We start from the raw sequence: 14,327 nt of genomic DNA on the forward strand, positions 1-14,327 counted from the left end.
GCAGCTCCTTTACGTGCGCCTATTGTATTAGATAGACAGTTCCTCTATAATTAAAAGCATTGTGTAGCTCCTCAAATTGCATTTCAATTGATATTCATGATTTAGAGCCGTGAGAACGCGTCAGAAACATTCTGCAACTCCTCACATTGCACCTATTGTATTAGATAGAAGCTCCACTATAACCAGAAATATTGTGCAGCTCCTTAACGTGCGCCTATTGTATTAGATAGACGTTCCTCTATAATTAGAAGCATTGTGTAGCACCTCAAATTGCATTTCAGTTGATATTCATGATTTAGAGTAGTGAGAACGCGTCAGAAACATTCTGCAACTCCTCACATTGCACCTATTGTATTAGATAGAGGCTCCTCTATAACCAGAAATAGTTGTGCAGCGCCTTAACGTGCGCCTATTGTATTAGATAGACGTTCCTCTATAATTAGAAGCATTGTGTAGCTCCTCAAATTGCATTTCAGTTGATATTCATGATTTAGAGCAGTGAGAACGCGTCAGAAATATTCTGCAGCTCCTCACATTGCTACCTATTGTATTAGATAGAGGCTCCTCTATAACCAGAAATATTGTGCATGTCCTTAACGTGCGCCTATTGTATTAGATAGACGTTCCTCTATAATTAGAAGCATTATGTAGCTCCTCAAATTGCATTTCAGTTGACATTCATGATTTAGAGCAGGTAGAACGCGTCAGAAATATTCTGCAGCTCCTCACATTGCACTTATTGTATTAGATAGAGGCTCCTCTATAACCAGAAATAATTTTCAGCTCCTTTACGTGCGCCTATTGTATTAGATAGACGTTCCACTATAATTAAAAGCATTGTGTAGCTCCTCAAATTGCATTTCAGTTGATAGTCATGATTTAGAGGCAGTGAGAACGCGTCAGAAATATTCTGCAAGCTCCTCACATTGCACCTATTGTATTAGATAGAGGCTCCTCTATAACCAGAAATATTGTGCAGCTCCTTAACGTGCGCCTATTGTATTAGATAGACGTTCCTCTATAATTAGAAGCATTTGTGTAGCTCCTCAAATTGCATTTTAGTTGATATTCATGATTTAGAGCAGTGAGAACGCGTCTGAAACATACTGCAGCTCCTCACATTGCACCTATTTTATTAGATAGAGGCTCCTCTATAACCAGAAATATTGTGCAGCTCCTTAACGTGCGCCTATTGTATTTATCTAATACAATAGGCGCACGTTAAGGTTAAGATGTTCCTCTATAATTAGAAGCATTGTGTAGCTCCTCAAATTGCATTTCAGTTGATATTCATGATTTAGAGCAGTGAGAACGCGTCAGAAACATTCTGCAGCTCCTCACATTGCACCTATTGTATTAGATAGAGGCTCCTCTATAAGCAGAAATATTGTGCAGCTCCTTAACGTGCGCCTATTGTATTCGATAGACGTTCCTCTATAATTAAAAGCATTGTGTAGCTCCTCAAATTGCATTTCAATTGATATTCATGATTTAGAGCCGTGAGAACGCGTCAGAAACATTCTGCAACTCCTCACATTGCACCTATTGTATTAGATAGAAGCTCCACTATAACCAGAAATATTGTGCAGCTCCTTAACGTGCGCCTATTGTATTAGATAGACGTTCCTCTATAATTAGAAGCATTGTGTAGCTCCTCAAATTACATTTCAGTTGATATTCATGATTTAGAGCAGTGAGAACGCGTCAGAAACATACTGCAGCTCCTCACATTGCACCTATTGTATTAGATAGAAGCTCCACTATAACCAGAAATATTGTGCAGCTCCTTAACGTGCGCCTATTGTATTAGATAGACGTTCCTCTATAATTAGAAGCATTGTGTAGCTCCTCAAATTGCATTTCAGTTGATATTCATGATTTAGAGCCGTGAGAACGCGTCAGAAACATTCTGCAGCTCCTCACATTGCAACTATTGTATTAGATAGAGGCTCCTCTATAACCAGAAATATTGTGCAGCTCCTTAACGTGCGCCTATTGTATTAGATAGACGTTCCTCTATAATTAGAAGCATTGTGTAGCTCCTCAAATTGCATTTCAGTTGATATTCATGATTTAGAGCCGTGAGAACGCGTCAGAAACATTCTGCAACTCCTCACATTGCACCTATTGTATTAGATAGAAGCTCCACTATAACCAGAAATATTGTGCAGCTCCTTAACGTGCGCCTATTGTATTAGATAGACGTTCCTCTATAATTAGAAGCATTGTGTAGCACCTCAAATTGCATTTCAGTTGATATTCATGATTTAGAGTAGTGAGAACGCGTCAGAAACATTCTGCAACTCCTCACATTGCACCTATTGTATTAGATAGAGGCTCCTCTATAACCAGAAATATTGTGCAGCGCCTTAACGTGCGCCTATTGTATTAGATAGACGTTCCTCTATAATTAGAAGCATTGTGTAGCTCCTCAAATTGCATTTCAGTTGATATTCATGATTTAGAGCAGTGAGAACGCGTCAGAAATATTCTGCAGCTCCTCACATTGCACCTATTGTATTAGATAGAGGCTCCTCTATAACCAGAAATATTGTGCATGTCCTTAACGTGCGCCTATTGTATTAGATAGACTTTCCTCTATAATTAGAAGCATTATGTAGCTCCTCAAATTGCATTTCAGTTGACATTCATGATTTAGAGCAGGGAGAACGCGTCAGAAATATTCTGCAGCTCCTCACATTGCACTTATTGTATTAGATAGAGGCTCCTCTATAACCAGAAATAATTTGCAGCTCCTTTACGTGCGCCTATTGTATTAGATAGACGTTCCACTATAATTAGAAGCATTGTGTAGCTCCTCAAATTGCATTTCAGTTGATATTCATGATTTAGAGCAGTGAGAACGCGTCAGAAATATTCTGCAGCTCCTCACATTGCACCTATTGTATTAGATAGAGGCTCCTCTATAACCAGAAATATTGTGCAGCTCCTTTACGTGCGCCTATTGTATTAGATAGATGTTCCTCTATAATTAGAAGCATTGTGTAGCTCCTCAAATTGCATTTCAGTTGATATTCATGATTTAGAGCAGTGAGAACGCGTCAGAAACATACTGCAGCTCCTCACATTGCACCTATTTTATTAGATAGAGGCTCCTCTATAACCAGAAATATTGTGCAGCTCCTTAACGTGCGCCTATTGTATTTATCTAATACAATAGGCGCACGTTAAGGTTAAGATGTTCCTCTATAATTAGAAGCATTGTGTAGCTCCTCAAATTGCATTTCAGTTGATATTCATGATTTAGAGCAGTGAGAACGCGTCAGAAACATTCTGCAGCTCCTCACATTGCACCTATTGTATTAGATAGAGGCTCCTCTATAAGCAGAAATATTGTGCAGCTCCTTAACGTGCGCCTATTGTATTCGATAGACGTTCCTCTATAATTAAAAGCATTGTGTAGCTCCTCAAATTGCATTTCAATTGATATTCATGATTTAGAGCCGCGAGAACGCGTCAGAAACATTCTGCAACTCCTCACATTGCACCTATTGTATTAGATAGAGGCTCCTCTATAACCAGAAATATTGTGCAGCGCCTTAACGTGCGCCTATTGTATTAGATAGACGTTCCTCTATAATTAGAAGCATTGTGTAGCTCCTCAAATTGCATTTCAGTTGATATTCATGATTTAGAGCAGTGAGAACGCGTCAGAAATAATCTGCAGCTCCTCACATTGCACCTATTGTATTAGATAGAAGCTCCACTATAACCAGAAATATTGTGCAGCTCCTTAACGTGCGCCTATTGTATTAGATAGACTTTCCTCTATAATTAGAAGCATTATGTAGCTCCTCAAATTGCATTTCAGTTGACATTCATGATTTAGAGCAGGGAGAACGCGTCAGAAATATTCTGCAGCTCCTCACATTGCACTTATTGTATTAGATAGAGGCTCCTCTATAACCAGAAATAATTTGCAGCTCCTTTACGTGCGCCTATTGTATTAGATAGACGTTCCACTATAATTAGAAGCATTGTGTAGCTCCTCAAATTGCATTTCAGTTGATATTCATGATTTAGAGCAGTGAGAACGCGTCAGAAATATTCTGCAGCTCCTCACATTGCACCTATTGTATTAGATAGAGGCTCCTCTATAACCAGAAATATTGTGCAGCTCCTTTACGTGCGCCTATTGTATTAGATAGATGTTCCTCTATAATTAGAAGCATTGTGTAGCTCCTCAAATTGCATTTCAGTTGATATTTATGATTTAGAGCAGTGAGAACGCGTCAGAAACATACTGCAGCTCCTCACATTGCACCTATTTTATTAGATAGAGGCTCCTCTATAACCAGAAATATTGTGCAGCTCCTTAACGTGCGCCTATTGTATTTATCTAATACAATAGGCGCACGTTAAGGTTAAGATGTTCCTCTATAATTAGAAGTATTGTGTAGCTCCTCAAATTGCATTTCAGTTGATATTCATGATTTAGAGCAGTGAGAACGCGTCAGAAACATTCTGCAGCTCCTCACATTGCACCTATTGTATTAGATAGAGGCTCCTCTATAAGCAGAAATATTGTGCAGCTCCTTAACGTGCGCCTATTGTATTCGATAGACGTTCCTCTATAATTAAAAGCATTGTGTAGCTCCTCAAATTGCATTTCAATTGATATTCATGATTTAGAGCCGTGAGAACGCGTCAGAAACATTCTGCAACTCCTCACATTGCACCTATTGTATTAGATAGAAGCTCCACTATAACCAGAAATATTGTGCAGCTCCTTAACGTGCGCCTATTGTATTAGATAGACGTTCCACTATAATTAGAAGCATTGTGTAGCTCCTCAAATTGCATTTCAGTTGATATTCATGATTTAGAGCAGTGAGAACGCGTCAGAAACATACTGCAGCTCCTCACATTGCACCTATTGTATTAGATAGAAGCTCCACTATAACCAGAAATATTGTGCAGCTCCTTAACGTGCGCCTATTGTATTAGATAGACGTTCCTCTATAATTAGAAGCATTGTGTAGCTCCTCAAATTGCATTTCAGTTGATATTCATGATTTAGAGCCGTGAGAACGCGTCAGAAACATTCTGCAGCTCCTCACATTGCACCTATTGTATTAGATAGAGGCTCCTCTATAACCAGAAATATTGTGCAGCTCCTTAACGTGCGCCTATTGTATTAGATAGACGTTCCTCTATAATTAGAAGCATTGTGTAGCTCCTCAAATTGCATTTCAGTTGATATTCATGATTTAGAGCAGTGAGAACGCGTCAGAAATATTCTGCAGCTCCTCACATTGCACCTATTGTATTAGATAGAGGCTCCTCTATAACCAGAAATATTGTGCAGCTCCTTAACGTGCGCCTATTGTATTAGATAGACGTTCCTCTATAATTAGAAGCATTGTGTAGCTCCCCAAATTGCATTTCAGTTGATATTCATGATTTAGAGCAGTGAGAACGCGTCAGAAATATTCTGCAGCTCCTCACATTGCACCTATTGTATTAGATAGAGGCTCCTCTATAACCAGAAATAATTTGCAGCTCCTTTACGTGCGCCTATTGTATTAGATAGACGTTCCACTATAATTAGAAGCATTGTGTAGCTCCTCAAATTGCATTTCAGTTGATATTCATGATTTAGAGCAGTGAGAACGCGTCAGAAATATTCTGCAGCTCCTCACATTGCACCTATTGTATTAGATAGAGGCTCCTCTATAACCAGAAATAATTTGCAGCTCCTTAACGTGCGCCTATTGTATTAGATAGACGTTCCTCTATAATTAGAAGCATTGTGTAGCTCCTCAAATTGCATTTCAGTTGATATTCATGATTTAGAGCAGTGAGAACGCGTCAGAAACATACTGCAGCTCCTCACATTGCACCTATTGTATTAGATAGAAGCTCCACTATAACCAGAAATATTGTGCAGCTCCTTAACGTGCGCCTATTGTATTAGATAGACGTTCCTCTATAATTAGAAGCATTGTGTAGCTCCTCAAATTGCATTTCAGTTGATATTCATGATTTAGAGCCGTGAGAACGCGTCAGAAACATTCTGCAGCTCCTCACATTGCACCTATTGTATTAGATAGAGGCTCCTCTATAACCAGAAATATTGTGCAGCTCCTTAACGTGCGCCTATTGTATTAGATAGACGTTCCTCTATAATTAGAAGCATTGTGTAGCTCCTCAAATTGCATTTCAGTTGATATTCATGATTTAGAGCAGTGAGAACGCGTCAGAAATATTCTGCAGCTCCTCACATTGCACCTATTGTATTAGATAGAGGCTCCTCTATAACCAGAAATATTGTGCAGCTCCTTAACGTGCGCCTATTGTATTAGATAGACGTTCCTCTATAATTAGAAGCATTGTGTAGCTCCTCAAATTGCATTTCAGTTGATATTCATGATTTAGAGCAGTGAGAACGCGTCAGAAATATTCTGCAGCTCCTCACATTGCACCTATTGTATTAGATAGAGGCTCCTCTATAACCAGAAATAATTTGCAGCTCCTTTACGTGCGCCTATTGTATTAGATAGACGTTCCACTATAATTAGAAGCATTGTGTAGCTCCTCAAATTGCATTTCAGTTGATATTCATGATTTAGAGCAGTGAGAACGCGTCAGAAATATTCTGCAGCTCCTCACATTGCACCTATTGTATTAGATAGAGGCTCCTCTATAACCAGAAATAATTTGCAGCTCCTTAACGTGCGCCTATTGTATTAGATAGACGTTCCTCTATAATTAGAAGCATTGTGTATTGCATTTAGACGTTCCTCTATAATTAAAAGCATTATGTAGCTCCTCAAATTGCATTTCAATTGATATTCATGATTTAGAGCCGTGAGAACGCGTCAGAAACATTCTGCAACTCCTCACATTGCACCTATTGTATTAGATAGAAGCTCCACTATAACCAGAAATATTGTGCAGCTCCTTAACGTGCGCCTATTGTATTAGATAGACGTTCCTCTATAATTAGAAGCATTGTGTAGCTCCTCAAATTGCATTTCAGTTGATATTCATGCTTTAGAGCAGTGAGAACGCGTCAGAAACATACTGCAGCTCCTCACATTGCACCTATTGTATTAGATAGAAGCTCCACTATAACCAGAAATATTGTGCAGCTCCTTAACGTGCGCCTATTGTATTAGATAGACGTTCCTCTATAATTAGAAGCATTGTGTAGCTCCTCAAATTGCATTTCAGTTGATATTCATGATTTAGAGCAGCGAGAACGCGTCAGAAATAATCTGCAGCTCCTCACATTGCACCTATTGTATTAGATAGAGGCTCCTCTATAACCAGAAATATTGTGCAGCTCCTTAACGTGCGCCTATTGTATTAGATAGACGTTCCTCTATAATTAGAAGCATTATGTAGCTCCTCAAATTGCATTTCAGTTGATATTCATGATTTAGAGCAGGGAGAACGCGTCAGAAATATTCTCCAGCTCCTCACATTGCACATATTGTATTAGATAGAGGCTCCTCTATAACCAGAAATAATTTGCAGCTCCTTTACGTGCGCCTATTGTATTAGATAGACGTTCCACTATAATTAGAAGCATTGTGTAGCTCCTCAAATTGCATTTCAGTTGATATTCATGATTTAGAGCAGTGAGAACGCGTCAGAAATATTCTGCAGCTCCTCACATTGCACCTATTGTATTAGATAGAGGCTCCTCTATAACCAGAAATAATTTGCAGCTCCTTAACGTGCGCCTATTGTATTAGATAGACGTTCCTCTATAATTAGAAGCATTGTGTAGCTCCTCAAATTGCATTTCAGTTGATATTCATTATTTAGAGCCGTGAGAACGCGTCAGAAACATTCTGCAACTCCTCACATTGCACCTATTGTATTAGATAGAGGCTCCTCTATAACCAGAAATATTGTGCAGCTCCTTAACGTGCGTCTATTGTATTAGATAGACGTTCCTCTATAATTAGAAGCATTGTGTAGCTCCTCAAATTGCATTTCAATTGATATTCATGATTTAGAGCCGTGAGAACGCGTCAGAAACATTCTGCAGCTCCTCACATTGCACCTATTGTATTAGATAGAGGCTCCTCTATAACCAGAAATATTGTGCAGCTTCTTAACGTGCGCCTATTGTATTAGATAGACGTTCCTCTATAATTAGAAGCATTGTGTAGCTCCTCAAATTGCATTTCAGTTGATATTCATGATTTAGAGCAGTGAGAACGCGTCAGAAATATTCTGCAGCTCCTCACATTGCACTTATTGTATTAGATAGAGGCTCCTCTATAACCAGAAATAATTTGCAGCTCCTTTACGTGCGCCTATTGTATTAGATAGATGTTCCTCTATAATTAGAAGCATTGTGTAGCTCCTCAAATTGCATTTCAGTTGATATTCATGATTTAGAGCAGTGAGAACGCGTCAGAAACATACTGCAGCTCCTCACATTGCACCTATTTTATTAGATAGAGGCTCCTCTATAACCAGAAATAATTTGCAGCTCCTTTACGTGCGCCTATTGTATTAGATAGATGTTCCTCTATAATTAGAAGCATTGTGTAGCTCCTCAAATTGCATTTCAGTTGATATTCATGATTTAGAGCCGTGAGAACGCGTCAGAAACATTCTGCAACTCCTCACATTGCACCTATTGTATTAGATAGAGGCTCCTCTATAACCAGAAATATTGTGCAGCTCCTTAACGTGCGTCTATTGTATTAGATAGACGTTCCTCTATAATTAGAAGCATTGTGTAGCTCCTCAAATTGCATTTCAGTTGATATTCATGATTTAGAGCAGTGAGAACGCGTCAGAAATATTCTGCAGCTCCTCACATTGCACCTATTGTATTAGATAGAGGCTCCTCTATAACCAGAAATAATTTGCAGCTCCTTTACGTGCGCCTATTTTATTAGATAGACGTTCCACTATAATTAGAAGCATTGTGTAGCTCCTCAAATTGCATTTCAGTTGATATTCATGATTTAGAGCAGTGAGAACGCGTCAGAAATATTCTGCAGCTCCTCACATTGTACCTATTGTATTAGATAGAGGCTCCTCTATAACCAGAAATAATTTGCAGCTCCTTAACGTGCGCCTATTGTATTAGATAGACGTTCGTCTATAATTAGAAGCATTGTGTAGCTCCTCAAATTGCATTTCAGTTGATATTCATGATTTAGAGCAGTGAGAACGCGTCAGAAACATTCTGCAGCTCCTCACATTGCACCTATTGTATTAGATAGAGGCTCCTCTATAAGCAGAAATATTGTGCAGCGCCTTAACGTGCGCCTATTGTATTAGATAGACGTTCCTCTATAATTAGAAGCATTGTGTAGCTCCTCAAATTGCATTTCAGTTGATATTCATGATTTAGAGCAGTGAGAACGCGTCAGAAATAATCTGCAGCTCCTCACATTGCACCTATTGTATTAGATAGAGGCTCCGCTATAACCAGAAATATTGTGCATATCCTTAACGTGCGCCTATTGTATTAGATAGACTTTCCTCTATAATTAGAAGCATTATGTAGCTCCTCAAATTGCATTTCAGTTGACATTCATGATTTAGAGCAGGGAGAACGCGTCAGAAATATTCTGCAGCTCCTCACATTGCACTTATTGTATTAGATAGAGGCTCCTCTATAACCAGAAATAATTTGCAGCTCCTTTACGTGCGCCTATTGTATTAGATAGACGTTCCACTATAATTAGAAGCATTGTGTAGCTCCTCAAATTGCATTTCAGTTGATATTCATGATTTAGAGCAGTGAGAACGCGTCAGAAATATTCTGCAGCTCCTCACATTGCACCTATTGTATTAGATAGAGGCTCCTCTATAACCAGAAATATTGTGCAGCTCCTTTACGTGCGCCTATTGTATTAGATAGATGTTCCTCTATAATTAGAAGCATTGTGTAGCTCCTCAAATTGCATTTCAGTTGATATTTATGATTTAGAGCAGTGAGAACGCGTCAGAAACATACTGCAGCTCCTCACATTGCACCTATTTTATTAGATAGAGGCTCCTCTATAACCAGAAATATTGTGCAGCTCCTTAACGTGCGCCTATTGTATTTATCTAATACAATAGGCGCACGTTAAGGTTAAGATGTTCCTCTATAATTAGAAGTATTGTGTAGCTCCTCAAATTGCATTTCAGTTGATATTCATGATTTAGAGCAGTGAGAACGCGTCAGAAACATTCTGCAGCTCCTCACATTGCACCTATTGTATTAGATAGAGGCTCCTCTATAAGCAGAAATATTGTGCAGCTCCTTAACGTGCGCCTATTGTATTCGATAGACGTTCCTCTATAATTAAAAGCATTGTGTAGCTCCTCAAATTGCATTTCAATTGATATTCATGATTTAGAGCCGTGAGAACGCGTCAGAAACATTCTGCAACTCCTCACATTGCACCTATTGTATTAGATAGAAGCTCCACTATAACCAGAAATATTGTGCAGCTCCTTAACGTGCGCCTATTGTATTAGATAGACGTTCCTCTATAATTAGAAGCATTGTGTAGCTCCTCAAATTGCATTTCAGTTGATATTCATGATTTAGAGCAGTGAGAACGCGTCAGAAACATACTGCAGCTCCTCACATTGCACCTATTGTATTAGATAGAAGCTCCACTATAACCAGAAATATTGTGCAGCTCCTTAACGTGCGCCTATTGTATTAGATAGACGTTCCTCTATAATTAGAAGCATTGTGTAGCTCCTCAAATTGCATTTCAGTTGATATTCATGATTTAGAGCCGTGAGAACGCGTCAGAAACATTCTGCAGCTCCTCACATTGCACCTATTGTATTAGATAGAGGCTCCTCTATAACCAGAAATATTGTGCAGCTCCTTAACGTGCGCCTATTGTATTAGATAGACGTTCCTCTATAATTAGAAGCATTGTGTAGCTCCTCAAATTGCATTTCAGTTGATATTCATGATTTAGAGCAGTGAGAACGCGTCAGAAATATTCTGCAGCTCCTCACATTGCACCTATTGTATTAGATAGAGGCTCCTCTATAACCAGAAATATTGTGCAGCTCCTTAACGTGCGCCTATTGTATTAGATAGACGTTCCTCTATAATTAGAAGCATTGTGTAGCTCCTCAAATTGCATTTCAGTTGATATTCATGATTTAGAGCAGTGAGAACGCGTCAGAAATATTCTGCAGCTCCTCACATTGCACCTATTGTATTAGATAGAGGCTCCTCTATAACCAGAAATAATTTGCAGCTCCTTTACGTGCGCCTATTGTATTAGATAGACGTTCCACTATAATTAGAAGCATTGTGTAGCTCCTCAAATTGCATTTCAGTTGATATTCATGATTTAGAGCAGTGAGAACGCGTCAGAAATATTCTGCAGCTCCTCACATTGCACCTATTGTATTAGATAGAGGCTCCTCTATAACCAGAAATAATTTGCAGCTCCTTAACGTGCGCCTATTGTATTAGATAGACGTTCCTCTATAATTAGAAGCATTGTGTAGCTCCTCAAATTGCATTTCAGTTGATATTCATGATTTAGAGCAGTGAGAACGCGTCAGAAACATTCTGCAGCTCCTCACATTGCACCTATTGTATTAGATAGAGGCTCCTCTATAAGCACAAATATTGTGCAGCTCCTTAACGTGCGCCTATTGTATTCGATAGACGTTCCTCTATAATTAAAAGCATTGTGTAGCTCCTCAAATTGCATTTCAATTGATATTCATGATTTAGAGCCGTGAGAACGCGTCAGAAACATTCTGCAACTCCTCACATTGCACCTATTGTATTAGATAGAAGCTCCACTATAACCAGAAATATTGTGCAGCTCCTTAACGTGCGCCTATTGTATTAGATAGACGTTCCTCTATAATTAGAAGCATTGTGTAGCTCCTCAAATTGCATTTCAGTTGATATTCATGCTTTAGAGCAGTGAGAACGCGTCAGAAACATACTGCAGCTCCTCACATTGCACCTATTGTATTAGATAGAAGCTCCACTATAACCAGAAATATTGTGCAGCTCCTTAACGTGCGCCTATTGTATTAGATAGACGTTCCTCTATAATTAGAAGCATTGTGTAGCTCCTCAAATTGCATTTCAGTTGATATTCATGATTTAGAGCAGCGAGAACGCGTCAGAAATAATCTGCAGCTCCTCACATTGCACCTATTGTATTAGATAGAGGCTCCTCTATAACCAGAAATATTGTGCAGCTCCTTAACGTGCGCCTATTGTATTAGATAGACGTTCCTCTATAATTAGAAGCATTGTGTAGCTCCTCAAATTGCATTTCAGTTGATATTCATGATTTAGAGCAGGGAGAACGCGTCAGAAATATTCTGCAGCTCCTCACATTGCACATATTGTATTAGATAGAGGCTCCTCTATAACCAGAAATAATTTGCAGCTCCTTTACGTGCGCCTATTGTATTAGATAGACGTTCCACTATAATTAGAAGCATTGTGTAGCTCCTCAAATTGCATTTCAGTTGATATTCATGATTTAGAGCAGTGAGAACGCGTCAGAAATATTCTGCAGCTCCTCACATTGCACCTATTGTATTAGATAGAGGCTCCTCTATAACCAGAAATAATTTGCAGCTCCTTAACGTGCGCCTATTGTATTAGATAGACGTTCCTCTATAATTAGAAGCATTGTGTAGCTCCTCAAATTGCATTTCAGTTGATATTCATGATTTAGAGCCGTGAGAACGCGTCAGAAACATTCTGCAACTCCTCACATTGCACCTATTGTATTAGATAGAGGCTCCTCTATAACCAGAAATATTGTGCAGCTCCTTAACGTGCGTCTATTGCATTAGATAGACGTTCCTCTATAATTAGAAGCATTGTGTAGCTCCTCAAATTGCATTTCAATTGATATTCATGATTTAGAGCCGTGAGAACGCGTCAGAAACATTCTGCAGCTCCTCACATTGCACCTATTGTATTAGATAGAGGCTCCTCTATAACCAGAAATATTGTGCAGCTCCTTAACGTGCGCCTATTGTATTAGATAGACGTTCCTCTATAATTAGAAGCATTGTGTAGCTCCTCAAATTGCATTTCAGTTGATATTCATGATTTAGAGCAGTGAGAACGCGTCAGAAATATTCTGCAGCTCCTCACATTGCACTTATTGTATTAGATAGAGGCTCCTCTATAACCAGAAATATTGTGCAGCTCCTTAACGTGCGCCTATTGTATTAGATAGACGTTCCTCTATAATTAAAAGCATTGTGTAGCTCCTCAAATTGCATTTCAATTGATATTCATGATTTAGAGCCGTGAGAACGCGTCAGAAACATTCTGCAACTCCTCACATTGCACCTATTGTATTAGATAGAAGCTCCACTATAACCAGAAATATTGTGCAGCTCCTTAACGTGCGCCTATTGTATTAGATAGACGTTCCTCTATAATTAGAAGCATTCTGTAGCTCCTCAAATTGCATTTCAGTTGATATTCATGATTTAGAGCAGTGAGAACGCGTCAGAAACATACTGCAGCTCCTCACATTGCACCTATTGTATTAGATAGAAGCTCCACTATAACCAGAAATATTGTGCAGCTCCTTAACGTGCGCCTATTGTATTAGATAGACGTTCCTCTATAATTAGAAGCATTGTGTAGCTCCTCAAATTGCATTTCAGTTGATATTCATGATTTAGAGCCGTGAGAACGCGTCAGAAACATTCTGCAGCTCCTCACATTGCACCTATTGTATTAGATAGAGGCTCCTCTATAACCAGAAATATTGTGCAGCTCCTTAACGTGCGCCTATTGTATTAGATAGACGTTCCTCTATAATTAGAAGCATTGTGTAGCTCCTCAAATTGCATTTCAGTTGATATTCATGATTTAGAGCAGTGAGAACGCGTCAGAAATATTCTGCAGCTCCTCACATTGCACCTATTGTATTAGATAAAGGCTCCTCTATAACCAGAAATAATTTGCAGCTCCTTAACGTGCGCCTATTGTATTAGATAGACGTTCCTCTATAATTAGAAGCATTGTGTAGCTCCTCAAATTGCATTTCAGTTGATATTCATGATTTAGAGCAGTGAGAACGCGTCAGAAACATTCTGCAGCTCCTCACATTGCACCTATTGTATTAGAGAGAGGCTCCTCTATAACCAGAAATATTGTGCAGCTCCTTTACGTGCGCCTATTGTATTAGATAGACGTTCCTCTATAATTAAAAGCATTGTGTAGCTCCTCAAATTGCATTTCAATTGATATTCATGATTTAGAGCCGTGAGAACGCGTCAGAAACATTCTGCAACTCCTCACATTGCACCTATTGTATTAGATAGAAGCTCCACTATAACCAGAAATAATTTGCAGCTCCTTT

Source organism: Stegodyphus dumicola, chromosome 7 (assembly GCF_044657685.1).
Source record: "Stegodyphus dumicola isolate Sdum_Otavi_A_Nest chromosome 7, ASM4465768v1".
NCBI classification, from domain to species: domain Eukaryota; kingdom Metazoa; phylum Arthropoda; class Arachnida; order Araneae; family Eresidae; genus Stegodyphus; species Stegodyphus dumicola.